The 12156-nt window shown below is 35.2% G+C and overlaps 1 long non-coding RNA gene across 1 annotated transcript in view; it reads right to left on the bottom strand.

Moving 5' to 3' along the window:
- Nucleotides 1–8318: 8318 nt before the first annotated feature.
- Nucleotides 8319–12156, bottom strand: part of LOC116664893 — a 151355-nt gene continuing 147517 nt past the window's right edge. Inside the window, exon 2 of the long non-coding RNA XR_004321411.1 lies at nt 8319–9115. This is a non-coding gene — a long non-coding RNA (uncharacterized LOC116664893). The remainder of the gene's footprint in view (nt 9116–12156) is intronic.

Raw genomic sequence — 12156 nt, 5'->3', positions numbered from 1 at the left:
TAAAAATAAGTACTTTTTAAATCAAAGAATAACGTGTTGCTTTAAAATACATAAACAGAACACATAAAGTTAACATGCATTCCCTGTTTCTACTACCACAGTCTGAACTAAAATCCATTAGTAACCATGTTCTTTTTATTTTTAACAGTTTTAATATGGTTTTGCAACCTGGTAAAAGTGTAAAAACATTTTTTGAAAAACAGTAAATAAAATTAACACAGTTGTTCCTAATGGTAATCTGGATGTAAAATCCCAGATTATCCTAATTAAAATTACTAGGAGGAGGAGGAGGCAAAGATAAATTATAGACATAGCCTACGTTTTGCAGTTTGCCTAGTGGACATGAATGGATAATACTTCCAATCACAATATGGAAAATAGGCTTAGAGAACTTGATTTCTTATTGAAATAGAAACATCGAAATGCTAATTACTGAATAGCTAATATATAAATATAAAAAGATGCTAGAAAGAAACACCTATGTGATATGACAAAAGCTGTTTAATTAGAAAAGTTCAGGCCCAGTACCCTGTCATCACGGTGGATTTTATCTTCAGTGGCCAAAGCCAAAGAGTTAAAAGTGACACTGATCTTGACTGAACTGGTGGGTGGGCTGAACTTCAAGGACGTACATGGCGGTCACTCCTGGCATGAGTGTCAGTGTGACATGGAGTCTGGAATGTGTTGGTCCTTCTCGGACCTGCTCCCTTACTGCCTCGTATGGCCTAGTAAGAGGCCCTATTCTAGAACTGCGTATTAGCAAATTAGCCATTATAAAGAAACTGTTTTGCTTGAAACAAAACAAAACAAAACAAAACAAAACTGGATACCCATCAGGGAAATAGGGGTGGAGTGTGCAAGTAATATTTGGTGTGCACTCTGAGCTATGCAGAGATGTTGCTGTAGTGTCTCTTCAAATACGTAAGTCACAGTAATCATTTTAAAATAAAAGGGTTTAAAGTCATCTTGAAATTTCTTCCTTTAAATGTAAAGGACTTATGTTTCTTTAGGTGGAGGAATGTAGATGCGAGCATCCTCTCTCTTTGTATCAACACAAGACAGGCTCTGATGCATCACTTGGTCAGGGAGAGTTCGGAAACCAGAAGCTAAGTTTAAGAATTGCCTAATTGCTAAAAAAAAAAAGACTTCTAGAGACAGATTTCCAATGATGGCCAAGAGAGGGATAAAAACATAACTGGTCACAGCAATAAATCAAATAACAAATAGGAACAAAGCTGTGTAATTCAAATTGATGCACATTTTTTACATTTTTGCGATTTCTGGACACTTCTTTTGTAACCTTGGTTTAGATACACAGCTGTCCCCAATGCTTATTCTCAGGAAAGTTTCAGATGTAATTATGCATACACTAGTGTGAATGCACAGCATCCTCTTGCCAGAGGCCTTGGCACCGTTAAGTCTCATTGGTTATTGCAGAATTGAAACTCCTCGAAGTCCTGAGGAAAATTCTAAGCATAAGCAAAGTGAGCAAGAAAAGTATTTTGAAGAGCAAGAGATATTTTCTGATTGAAAACTTATTCTTCACATGGAGGTTTATAACAGCTTTATTCATCATTGCCAAAACTTGGAAGCAACCAAGATATCCTTTAGTTGGTTAATGGATGATTAAGCTTTGGTACATCCAGACAATGAGATATTATTCAACACTAAAAAGAAATGAGCTATCAGGCCATGAGAAGACACGGGGAAACTTAAGTGCATATTCTATGTGAAAGAAGACCATTTGAAAAGGCTACATACTGCATTATTCCAACTATGTGACATTCTGGAAAAGGCAACATTATGGAGACAGTACCAAGATCAGTGGTTACCATGGTTAGGGGAAGAGAGGGATGAATAGGCAGAACACAGAGGATTTTTAGGGCAGTGAAACTACACTGTATGATATAATGATGGATAACATGTGCCATTATACATTTGTCCAAGCCAACTAGAATGTATAACACCAAGAGTGAATCCAAAAGTGACCTGTGGGCTTTTGGTGATTATAATGTGTCAGTACAGGTTTATCATTTGTAACGAATGTACCACTCTGGTGAGGGATGTTGATAGTGGGAGAGGCTGAGTGAGGATAAGAGGTGTATAAGAACTCCGCATTTTCTACTCAATTTTACTGTGACTCTAAAACTGTTCTAAAAAATAAAGTCTATTTTTAAAAATTTCAAGCATCAGCAAGTGATCAGGAAAAGTGTTTTAAAGAGCAGGAGCTATTCCTAAAAGCCTCTGCATTTATGCCACTGGCAGCTACCATGCTAATACCTCACAACTCAGAGCACAGTCATGGTGGCTGTGGTCAACATGAGTTAGTTTACTTTATTGGTTTATTAACATCAGCTGTATAACCTTCAGTGCATCATTTAACTTGTTTCCTCTCTCCTTCATGGGATTGTTGTAATGATAGGAGAGTATGTACCCTGACAGACTAGTTCAATGGACTAGCTATTGTGATTTTTGTCACTGCTTAATACATCCCCGAGAAATTTTACAGGCAGTAGAAGGGAGATTTGAAAACAGAAGAGAAGAATTGATGGTTTTTAGTACCCACAACACACATGTATATGTACACACATCCCTGTCCTCTGGCTGGCTCATTGAAAGCCCGGTGCATTTATGGCAATGCCTTCCCACCACAAAACGCCATCATATGTCAGATCTGATGGAACAGTTAATGGTTCATAGTGGGAGCCCTAGCACTTTAGTCCTGTGTTCCCTGAGATGTTAATCTATTCATCAGTTTATGTAAAGGAACCAAACAAGAAATAAGTCAGAAAAAAAAACAGCAAAAAAAGGAAGGAAAGAAAGAGGATATGTTAGGAAATTCGTGCATAAATAATAAAAGGGTGGTTTGTACAATTATAGAAAAATGAGGTGTGGGTATAAAACATTTGACCTACAAAAAGGGATTGTTTTCCCCTTCATTAAAGCTTTTGTTGTTGAAGTTTGAAAATTTTTTTAAAGTTTAACAATATTTACTAATTATCATGCTCCAGAATTTGCATCTATTTTTAATATTTTTAAAATACTGTGTTTTTCGAAATCAGGACTATTGTTTGACAATTTTGTTATTCACATTTCTCCATGACTTGCCCCAGCCAAGTTTCATCTTCTGCAAAGGCAGTCACTTACTGAAGGGGTTCTAACCATACCTGAGCCCAGCCCAAATTCCTGTCAGATCCCGCGTTCTGGCCACATTTGCAGGATGCCGTCTTTCTGACTTGAGTGCACAAAAAAATGAGACTGCTTACAGTGAGCTTTCATTCTACTTGAAGGAGGAATAACAAATAATCTGGATAATTTCTGGTAGATTAAAGTTCTATGAATAAAATAAAACAGTGAAATGGGATAGAAAAGGGGAATCCAGGCACAAGAAGGAAGCTTTTTGAAAATGTAGCCAGGGAAACTCTATGGGAAAGTGATATTTGAGTAGAAACTTGAGTGAGGAAACAGTATTTCAAGGAGAAGATTTTCAGGGAGAAGAACTCCCTTTAATATAAAAACCCAAAGCAGAAATGAGCCTGAACTGTTCCAGGAGGATTAAGACAGCCATGCTAGCTGGGAGCACAGAGAGTGATGGGGAAGTGGTTCAAGATGAGGTCTGGGAATCAGGCAGGAACAAGATCATGCAGGGCTTATAGGCTACGCTAAGGGGCATGAATTTTATGCTGAATATAAAGGAAAGTCATTGAAGAATTTTACACTGGGAAATAAAGTTTTCGTATTTCTGTTTCACAAAATTACTCTGATATATAATAATGAATTCCAGGGGCAAGAGATATGCAAAAGACCAGGAAAGAGGTTATAGCTGTGGACCAAGCAACTGAGGATACAGAGGTGGAGTGTCAGCATTGAAAATGGCGCAAAGTTGTTTGCTAAGGGAAACATTTCAGAATGATTTGGAATAGACACTGTGCTGAGGAACTCATGGGTAATTTACATTATTATTATTATCATTGTTATTATTCAAGAAAAGATACTGAATTTTATGCAATATATCTTCAGGATTAGTGGAGATACTGTTATAATTTTTTCCCTTTTGATTATTAAAAGTTATTTAATATTAAGGAATTCTTGCATTTCTGGAACTGTACTTACTTGTCTTGCTCTATTAATTTCTTCAGAGGGCTACTGCATTTTCTTTGCTAATACCTTACTTGTTGATTTTTACAGTGATAGATGTTCACAACTGACTTGTAATTTTATCTTCGTGGGATTTTTGAAGCAGTATTCATGTGTGCTTAACAGTTTAGAAACTTTGGATTTTTTTAATATCTGGATTAAAACATTTTATATGGCTTTAAGTAACCAGTTTCTTAATGGTTTGGTAGAATTTGCCTGTGAAACTCATCGACCCTGGTGCTTTTTGTTTAGGTGTAACTTAATGACAACTTTTTAAACATCTTCTGTGGCAATTAGTCTGTTAAGGGTTATTTTTATATCTTCCAGTCAATTTTACTAATTTATATTTTTCTAGAAATGTATCATTTTTAGCTAGGTTCTCAAATTTATTGTATAAAATTAGGCTTGTTTCTCATCATTATTTTAATTTCCTCTATATTTTTAGGTATTTATTACCCTATAATATTTTATGTTTTTACTTTTATTTATTATTTAAATTTTTTCAGAGCCAGCTCTAAGATTTATGTATATGTTCTACCTTTTTCTGTTTTCTAATGTAGTTTTTCTTTTTCATACTTTGCTAAATCTAGTATTTAGCTCTCCTTACATTTTTCTATTTTCGTTAACTTCTTATTTCTGGCTAAATTCATATACTTCCCTTCTTTCTTAGTTATTGGTATAAGTAATTAGTACCCCAAATTTTTCTCTGAATATTGTTTTAGCTGTATCCATAACTTCCAATGTAGGGTGTTTTTACTAACATTTCTTTTCGATGTTCTGATTTTTTAATTAAGTATTTTTTTAACAAAAAGTTCTTGATGAAATTATTTTTAGTTTCCAGGTGTATTATAAACTTCTAGATGTTATTTTAATTTTCCAAGGATTCTGGTTTTGATATTTTTTCTATTTTAGTTTTTAAACTAGTTTTGTTGAATTGTGACCAGAGAATATTGTCTGTACCTTTCTACTTTGGGGGCTTAATTGATGCTTTATCTGTGGTCTAATACATGGTCAATTAATATAACTGTCTCTGTTTTCTGGCTCAGAGATCAGCGTGTATTGTTTAAGTAATAATGTAGGTTTTATATCCATACATATGTTTAATCTATTTGAACTGCTGTGGACTGAGAGAGGTGAATTAAAGCCACTGTCTAGTGTGTTTCTGCCCATTGTTGCTGGTATTTTTTAAATATATATTTTGCCTTATGAAGGTTGATGCTTTGTTCTCTGGTACATGGATATTCAGAAATGTTAGATCATTACCATGGATTTTAACTTTCACCATTGTAAAGGGCTTTTATGTTTCTCAGTTAATGCCTTTAGTTTGAATTCAACCTGTGAGACACTAAGATTTGGACCTTTTCTTTTTTTTTTTTTTAATCTGCATTTGCCTTTTATGCCTTTGCCTATTCTTCTCCTTTTTGTCCTTTCTCAGCCATTCCGTTGAGTGTGCCTCTTCTGTGCAGTGCACCTTCCTGTGCTGCTTGTGATTCAGCCTGATTGTCTTCTCATTTTAATGTGTGTCTTATTTAACTTTTTTGCATTTATTGTTTCTTTTATTATTTTATGTCTCAGCAAGTGATGTCTTTCAGTTTTTTTGTCTGTTTCTTTCTGATTATTTGAGAAGTTTGTAGCTGCTTTATTTAGATATTATATTGTCACTTAATTTTCTATTTATGTAAGTAGTACCTGCTGATTGTCTACTAAATATGCAAGTGACAGAATTAGCATACATTTGATTCTACTCCCATTCCTAAAATAACATGAATGAGTTGGAAATATCCCAGTTAAAAATTTCATCTGAGAAGAAAATTTAAGATCTATTTTTCAATCAAATAAACCTAAAGTCCAGTGTTATTAAAGGAAAGTAGAAAACCAAGTCTTAAAATAAAGAACAGAGAAGCAACTTTCCTCCATACACTGCTTTGGGAACACACAAGCTTAGTTGGGGTCTTCAAGTAAAATTTTCCATCCCTTGAGCAGTTACGTCCTTTCCAAAGTATCCCTGGACTAAAAATTCAATTAAGCTCGATTTTTCTGGGTAATAAGCTAGTTTTCAATGATTTTTGACTTAATAGCTTTTCTGTAATTGGCAAGAATAAGAAGACTTTGTGTCAAGAAATAAAGACCAAAACTAAATGGAAGATTTCCACTTGCGTCTTCCTTTCCTTGTTTTTCCAATGAACACGTGGTGATTCTTGGTTTAGAAATTTATCTGAACATTATTGAGTGGAAACAGAAGTAACAAAAGTATATATAAATAATCCTACATATATAATAATATGTATAATATCAATGTAACATGATAATCAATACTTATTGAGCACTTTCCATGGACTGTCTCTTTAAATACACAAATAAACCTTATGAGCAAGGTCCTATTAGCACCTTACATATGAGAGAAATGAAGCTTAGAGAAATTGAGTAGCTTTATTAGTGATATGTTTACAAGTAGAGCTGTCTCAGCTTCCCATTTTATAGTTCTCTATTTGGTGACTTGCAATTTGTGTTATATAAAAACTGAGACAAAAAAGTCTTTGAGACACTTGTAAAAGCATCGATTTTATTACCAAATGTATATTCACTTAATAATTTTTTCCATTTCTGCTCCCTTTCCAAAACTTCACCCCATAATAATAAAATAGATGGTAGAAATCTAGCCAGAGTGTTCTTTGTTTGAGAGCTAAGCTTTCCAGCACAAACTGTCCATTGTTCCAGGACCGACTGTTTCCTTCTTTGATGGAGATTTGAATGAATCATTAGGAATTCTCCAGATACGGCTTTTAGTGGTGCACACATGCCAGCTGCGTCTTCCATTACAAAGTTGCCTTTGGGATGCTTGCCTTCCCATCTGAGCAGCAGTCCCTCTGCCCATTCCCTAGCTCATAATTATGGTGTTTTACAGGAAGCCGACTGTTTTTAGCATTTCTTCAAAGTATTTCTATTGAAGTTTATTTCTAGCTCACTGGACACACAAGACTATTTCTTTGGCTGTCACATGTAGTGTGGTTTAAAACAGGCTTTTCTTCCTTTTTTATGAATCTGCCATATTTTTTTCTTCCTCCATGGAAAACCTGTAGATATGGTACCTTTAAAAGTATATCTCCCATTTCTCCTAGCTACGCTTCTAGATATATTCCCATTCTATACAGAAGAGGGGCTGAGGTAAGGATGCAGTTGTCAGGTCTCTAGGAATACCAATTTGATTGTTCCATGGGGTGGGAGACAGAATGCACATAGTGGATATGTTTATTTACCTAGATCTGAAAGTGTGCACGCCAAGTCCAGATTTACATGATCAGATGACATGTGATTTATCCTGGTAATTGATAACTCAGTCAGCCACAGAGATGTATGGAGATGTGTGTCTCTTCTGGTTTGGGAGGGAATGTTTCCGACACCAGAATGGGAATACTAATTTGAACACTAGTGTTATCTATCCTTCTGTTGTCCACGTTTCTCCTAAAACTTTGAGCAGAGGGTTAAAATCTCCAAATATAACTGGAAAATTGTTTACATCTCCTTTAGTTGTGTATTTTGAAGCTCTATAATTAAGTACATAATGTTCAGGGTTGCTATGCCTTCTTGATGAATGGACCCTTTTATCATTAGGAAACATTCCTTTTTACCTCCTGTAAAACACTCCTTTTCTTGAAGTCTATTTTGTCTGATATGAATACATGATGTTTCCAGTTTACTTTCAACTAGTATTTGCATGCACATTATCTTCTTCCATTCTTCTACTTTTAACCTTTCTGTACCTTTAATTTTAACTTATATCTATTGTAGGTTGCATATATGGATCTCTCTTTTTATCGAATCTGGCAACCTTTGCATTTTAACTGATTATTTACTCTTTAATTAATAACATAATTATTAATAAGATTGGGTTGAAGTCTACCGTTTACTGTTGTACCGAGTACTACTTTTCTCTATTTAACTCCTATCTTTTTGTACTTTTCCTTATCCTCTGTTTTTTAAAAAATTAACTGAATATTTCTTAGTATTCTATTTGATCTCTTCTATGGTTTTTTGACTATTTTTATTTTCTTTTTATTTTTAGTGACTTCTCTAGAAGTTACAGCAAGTATCTTTAACTTACCATTGTCTGTCTCAAATACCACCTCATATATAATATAAAATCCTTACAACATGTTTCCTTTTGCTTTCTCTCTTATGTCTATGTATGTAATAAACTCCACAATTCTTTGATACTATTTTTGCTTGAAAGAAACAATTATGTTTCAAGAAATATTTTATTGAGCAAAAAGTCATATTTATTTACTTGTTTAGCATTTCTAGTGCTGTTGATTTTTTAAAAAGGTGGATCACAGTTTCCATGTCATGTCATTTCCTCTCAGCCTCAAGAACTTCCTTTAAAATTTCTTGTAGCACAGGTTTGACAGTAAAGAATGCTTTTATGTTTTGTTTATCTAAAATATATTTTAGATAATTTGAAGGATTTTTTTAGGAAGGGTATAAAATTCTGAGTTGACAGCTTTTTTCTTCTATTTCTTTCAGTACTTTTAAGATGTCATTTCATTATCTGTTTACTTGAATTATTTCTGATAAAGAGTCATCAGTATTTCCTATCATTGTGTCCCTGTATGTAATGTCTCTTTTCCTCTGGCCATCTTTAAAATGCTCTTTTCTTTTTTATTTTATTTTATTTTGAGAATCTCTGTTCTCTTTTAGTTTGAATAAGTTGACTGTGATAAGCCTAAGTATGAGATGAAAGAGAGAGAGAGAGAGTGAGAGAGAGAAGTTATTGTTAAGTGTGGAATTCTTCCAAACTTTACTATACACAGCTAAGTATTTGGCCAAAGACTTAAAAGGATCTCTGAAGACTTCTGAAGGTCCTCTCTTTGCTGTCACCTTCTTTTCTGTACACTGTACTGCAAACTTCAGTAAACTCAAAATTCTTCATATCTATTTTCTCTGCCCAGCAAGCTTGCTGCCCTCTGGGCAACACTTTTCACTGTGGAAAAATAGACACGTGTATATTGTCAGTAAAAGTGTAAGTTGACAGAAATTCTTACTAGTGCAATTTTACAATATCCATTACCTTAAAAATGCCAATATCCTTTGACCTTACAATTTCACCACTGGAAGTGAGTCTCAGACATACTTGTACATATGTAAAGTGATATATATGTTTATGTGTGTAAGATTATGCTCTGCAGTATTATTTGAACTTGCGAATGACTGGAAAAAACCCAAACGTTCCTATATTGGCGAGTACTCTTTAAATCACTGTATCTTCATACATTAGCATGCTCTTCAGCTTTATAAAAGAACAGGACTCCCTTCATGCACTATTTAGAAAGATCTCTAATATAAATTTGGTGAAGAAAGCCAGGGGAAGTACAATTGTATATAATATGTGTAAAAAAAGGAGAGGAAAGAAAAAGAATCTTCTTTTGTAATAACTTGTATCAGCAAAATAAAATTCTGAAATGAACATTAGAACCCTTGGGAAAACATGTGAAAGTGGAGAGAAATGTATAGATGAAATACTTTATTATTAATTATATATGCATTTAAAAATTTTAAACTATGAAAATTGTACTTATCAAAAATTTTAACCAACACATTAAAATCGGTATCATAAATCACTAATACATGCACAAAGATACATCTAAGAGGATTCGAGATGGTGGCACAGGAAGATCCTGAACTTACCTCCTCCCACGGATACAGCAAATCTATAACTACATAAGGAATAATTCCCTCGAAAAAGAACCTGGAAACTGGATGAACAGAGCCTCCATGACAGAGAGAAAAGGACAGCAGCAAGATGGATAGGAGAGGCAGAGAAATGGCCTTTCCAAGGGAGAAACCACACCCCAGCCACAGTGATCCACAGTCAGGAGGGTTCACAAAGGTAAGACTCTCTGCCCTGAGGAGAGAGATTCTAGCTCCACATCAGGCAGCCCAGCCCCCAGATCCGCCCAGAGGAGATGAGCCCCCAAAACACCTGGCTTTGAAAAACAACAAAGATTATGTCCAGGAAACCTGTGGACATGCAGGGAATGGAAAACCCACTCCTAAAGGGCTCACACATAGACTCACTGTACCCCCAAACCAGGGCAGAACCTCCAGATTGAAAAGCTCATGGACCACAGGTGAAGGAGATGCAATAACTAAACTTTAAGCATCTGCTAGAGAAACACACACCGTCTAGGATGCCACCTGGGGACTGAGATGCTGGCGGGAGCCATTTCACCATCGCAGGCCACCTTGCTAATGCTGGTTTAATTGCACTGTGGTCAGATCAGGCCTTCATACTTTTTTACTTTGAAGATACTATAAAGGTTTTCTTTTTGGCCTACAACATGGTTAACAGGATTAATTCTCTGCTTACAGGAGAAGACCTTTGATATATATATATATATATATACTAAATGAAACCTTACAATTATTAAGTTCCCTTGTAATCTCGCCTAATATTTAATCTTTGATCTTTCACAGTTTGGAACATATCTTTTAAAATTTTTAACTCCAGTTGTTATCTTATTACTTTTTTGGGGACAAATATTTGAGACAAAAATTTCCATGCTGTATAAACCATTACACAAACGCACCTGCTCTCTTAGGAATCTGACCTCAGTGAGAACAAACAATAGCTTAGCATGGAGGCAGATCGCCAGACACTTCAAAGATAGAGAACACTGTTAGTATTCTTTCCTATGTGCTCCTTATTTTTTGGCCAAATTTTATTTCCATCCAGCAATATATAAAAAAAACCCAGTTTTCTGTGCTCTAACATATGACTAACTTATTTCAAATAATTATCAATTAAATATAATTCCAACACAATGAGAACCCTAAGTACAAAGTTTCCAAGAATTTCCACTTGATTTTAGCACATTTGTGTAAATGGTCAACCTTTCTTAACAAAGATTTTCAGAAGAATGCACTTTTGGAAGGCAGAATCATGAATTGAAATATACTGCAAATAGCACTTGTGATGTCAAAGCAACCAAAGCTGCCTTGTGTATACGGATGTCAGAGAAAGAACAGATGGTTCACACCACTTTTTTCAATCACACCACCACTTAGAGGGCATTATCTTTGACAATGACAGGCACAAGTACAATCAGTGTTACTTCTGCCTATTATGTGAATGTCCTCTTTGTCCAGAAAATAACCTTCAGTTGAAGCAACACTGGAGCAAAAAGTCAATCCCAGGTTCTTCTCAAGTCAGGTGAATGGAGACAATGTATGGCTATTGATGTATCTGCAAGCAGTGTAGGCTTTGGGTTGTACAAAAGGTATTCTATATATCTTGTCAAGAGTATTGTGACTCTTGTTGAAATGGTTTCTGCAATAATAAACAGCCACGCCTGGTGAAAGATCTTTCCATAAAATTATATAATGTTAGATAGGATAGGAATACTAGAGATCATCTAAAATGGTATCAGTTAAGTTCATTGCAAGAAACAGATGGCATGTCTAAAACAGAGTAATTCCGGCAGAGTTTTTAAAAGACAACAAAGGACAAAGGCAATGTAAATACGCAGAGACACGATGAAGGATGGTAGAGTGCCCTGGGTTTAGTAATAGTGAGGCGTTCTTGCCACCCCTAAGCCTGAAGAAATAAGAGGAGGAAGTGGTTACTTGCACGATAAGGGAAGCCAGACATGAGAGTATATACTGTTAGGTTTCACTTAAATGAGGTGCTACAAAAGGCAAAACTCATCCACGGTGCTAGAGATAAAGACGTGGCTACTTCTAATGATCGTGGGGCACGGGTTGAGCCCAGAAATTTGGGGGATGATGAACATACATATGCTATCTCTTGCTTGGGGGTAGCGTTGCATGAGTATATACAGTTGTTAAATCTCACCAAACTATACGTAAATTAGACTCCAATTGAAATAAGAAAAACCAGTGAGTTAATTTCCAAATAGTAATGACAAAAGAATATCCCTAGAGAAAATGTATTTTTAGGTTGACTCTGATGAAATGGCCACTGAGGACCCAGAACAATCAATTCTAAGCCCAACCAGTCAATCA

This window comes from Camelus ferus, chromosome 7 (assembly GCF_009834535.1).
Source record: "Camelus ferus isolate YT-003-E chromosome 7, BCGSAC_Cfer_1.0, whole genome shotgun sequence".
Classification (NCBI taxonomy): Eukaryota; Metazoa; Chordata; class Mammalia; order Artiodactyla; family Camelidae; genus Camelus; species Camelus ferus.
Note: the sequence above shows the minus strand (reverse complement) of the source record. Positions and strands in the feature narration are given on the sequence as shown.